Source organism: Gossypium arboreum, chromosome 8 (assembly GCF_025698485.1).
Source record: "Gossypium arboreum isolate Shixiya-1 chromosome 8, ASM2569848v2, whole genome shotgun sequence".
Lineage (NCBI taxonomy): Eukaryota > Viridiplantae > Streptophyta > Magnoliopsida > Malvales > Malvaceae > Gossypium > Gossypium arboreum.
The window spans coordinates 6,690,872-6,694,325 of record NC_069077.1 but is presented as its reverse complement, the minus strand read 5'-3'; the positions used below and the strand labels follow the sequence as shown (position 1 = coordinate 6,694,325).

General features: G+C 34.1%; 1 pseudogene; it reads right to left on the bottom strand.

The window, feature by feature from the left end:
• Positions 1-689: 689 nt before the first annotated feature.
• LOC108468741 (agamous-like MADS-box protein AGL80) lies at positions 690-3,128 on the bottom strand (annotated as a pseudogene).
• Positions 3,129-3,454: the final 326 nt, after the last annotated feature.

Sequence of the window (3,454 nt, the reverse complement as noted above, 5' to 3'; positions counted from 1 at the left end):
GTAACCTTGTTGAGCTGTCTATAATCAATGCACAACCTCAACGATCCATCTTTCTTCTTCACAAACAGAACCGATGCACCCCAAGGTGAGAAACCGGTACACCTCAATGATTGAAAGAACACATGAATACCATAAAGACTAAAATGTACTAATAACAATTTATATAAATTTATATTATGTTGAATTAAAAAAAAATAAGAATACCAACCAAACAAACATCAAATCTAGTTTCATCATTCCCTAATTATCCCTCATCACTTTTAATCCCTTCACTGACTTGTCTAAAAAAAAAAGGCATCTTCCTAGATTGAGTTATAGCATGCATTAAAGATAGCTTTTATGAATTGTTATAGGACTTCTCATTCTCAAAATTCTCAACTTAGATTTCATCTTAATAATTTTTTTTCATTTAAGTAATTAAGATTCAAGCATTGAAAAAATTAAAAGATAAACAAAAAACCCCAAATTAGGAGAATAACGTAACAACTCTAAATTCAAATAACAAACATAATGTTTTAGTCTTAAAAAGAAACATGATTTAAGTGCTTTAGTTGCAAGAAAAAATTGTGATCTATGAGCAAAATTTAACAAGAATAAACTATCATAAAGACCCTTTTTGGTTGGATGGTCTCCTCATAGTTATAAGCGCATGGGGGATCCTGCTCCATCTCTTCCTCTCATTCCTCTCCTTAATCTTCCTTATCATCATCATCTTCTTCCTCCTCATTTCCTTCTTCCGATTGGGTGCCAAATTGCATAAGGGTATACTTGTTTGATAAAAGGTGTGGTACTCGCATACTGTGCCTCCTTTCATAGTCCTGACCGATCAACCTCACATGCATCCAAGGAATAATCCATTTTGAGTCAAGTATTTCATTTATGTTTGTACCTTGAGCCTTTGCTTTGCTATTCCAGTTTAAGTATTGAGGCACATCTATCTTTTTTTTTTGGTGTCGGTTCTATTCTTTAATTTGTTTTCGATGAAGCTTTGTAAATTGTGTGAACATGAAGTCTCTGAACATTCTTTGTTAGCTTTATAAATGATTCAGTGGCAGTCATTGGAACTCTTTCCCTTTTGCACAAGGTCGTCACAAGGTGTGGGGAGAAAATTTTGATCTTCTAGCAGCTGATGCATATTTTCATGCTTTGTTACATATGAATTGTATCCACATATTTTCATTGAAAAATAGCTCAAAAAGTATTCACATTAGAAACATTCATTGAATGAGATATTTTGGTACATATGAATTGTATCCATATCTTTTCAATGAGGAACATAATTACCTGGTTAAATGTTGTTAGGGAATTTCCATTCGCCCTTTCCCTTAATGAGATAGTTTACAATATTATCCATGTTGATGTCTTTAAAATCTATTAAATCAAAATTTTCAAGAAAATCAATTGTAAAATTTGCAAATTTTTAGGGCGTGGATGTGTAATTAATTGATTTCTATGTAGGGTTTCTTAGCGAATCAACTGTTTAGGATAGGAATAACTTAAACCCTAGGCTTGACAACACTGGGTCATCTAGTTGGGAATTAACCCAAATTTGGTATTGCCTATCCGTGAAACCCTTACCCCAAGTCGGTCTGGATTGTGAGGTTGAGAGACAAGTATTTCTTACTGACTCATTAGTTTAGTGGAAGATTAAGAGATCCTATAGGTTAGCGACTAGTTGATTGAGTAAAACTTGATATAGGAATTAGTTATGACCATCAAAGTGAGTTAGTCTCCCATGCTTAGATTTGATTAAGTTTACATAATAGTTATCTAGTTTCATTATTTTATGCGATTTTATTTATTCTCTTATAAAACCAATTTTTTTACTTATTGTTTTATCGTACTATAATTTATTTAAACTACCACCACATCCCAAAATAAGGTTACAGGAAATAGAGATAAAATTTAGAACTTTATTTAAAAATCAAAAAACAAATGGTAAGAGAGTTAAAATGCCTTCAAAATTATTTATGTTAAAAGTTTACAAGAATGAGTTTGCTAGTTTAATGGTAAGGCCTTAGCATACCTTTGAGCAAAACCTAAGTATGTGAACCCCTAGCAATACTAGGCAAACCCATATGAGGAATGAATGTGCAAACCCTAGGTGTGTGAACCCTTACGTGCGAACCTTAGGTATGTGAACCCCTTATGTGCAAACTATGTAGTTATTACATGCGAACCTTAAGATAATGTTCTTCAAACCCTATTAATTTTTGTATACGAACCCTGTATGTGTCATATGTGTTTTGCTAGCAAGTTCAAACAAGCACAACACCATCATAACATAAAATGATAAAATATTTTTGGATCAAAGGCCATAATAGAAGCAAATAGATGACACAAATGAAATCTTATTTTTTTAAGGGAAAAAGCATTGGACCAGAGGCCATTATTGAGATTGATGTTGTCACCAAACTGGAACATCATCTCATTGCCACCAAATGCCATATGAGTTTGAGGATTTTTGTTGTTGTTGTTCATCATCTCTATGATCCATTGTTGCCTCTGTATTTGATCCATGTTATTCACCTTTGTTTGTAACATGTCCTTTATAATGATCCTCGATATCGCTTCGAGCGTTACCATTGTCATTGGTGGCAGTGCAGCCACAGATGAGGACAACGATGGTAATGCCCCTTTGGGATTAAGGGGTGTATTAGCAAGTGCAGCGATCCTCTTGTCGATCTCCCTCATGTTTTCATCGAGCAACTAGTTGAGATCGTACAAGTCCCCCAAGTTCAAACCATGGATGACCCTTTCACCAGAAATATTATTAAACATGACTTGGGTCATCTCCTTTTCCCAGTTGTCCTTGCAGTGCTTCTTAAGTTGCTCAGTTGCTTTGGAAATCCTTTGGGAGAGGAAACTCTCCTGGTTCACCATCTTCTTACTTTGTTCCATCTTAGGATCGCTTTGAACTTGGAGAGCACTCGTTGGACTCCCATGGGGGATGGCCAAACCTTGGGCTGGGACTCATAAGGATTGTACATGATAGCGCAAACATTAATCCCACAAAGGGTACTCAGCTCACTCACCTTTTTCATCAAACCCTTCTTTCTTTTTTTGTAGGTGGCTTTCATTGCTGAATCATTGGTGATATAAGCAAGCTTGACATTCTTTCTCGTCATGCCTTACAAATCAAAGGGGGAATGTTGGAATGGTTTTTTTTTTCTTATGTATTGCTTACCCAAACAAAGAATGGATGCTTTATATAAAGGTGAAGTGAGTGAAAATCTTCTCAAATTAAATGACGATAATAGCCGATAATTTTATAGAAGATATCATGAGATAATGAAGTTGTAATGCAGTAAATTCTATTAAATGGGTTAGGTTTGGTTTTTATTTTTGTTTACAATGATTAAAGTATCATGTAGATATATAATTTGTTTAGTCAAAAGTGATGTCATTTGTATTACAATTTTTTTACATTATGTATGTATAAAATCTTATAATA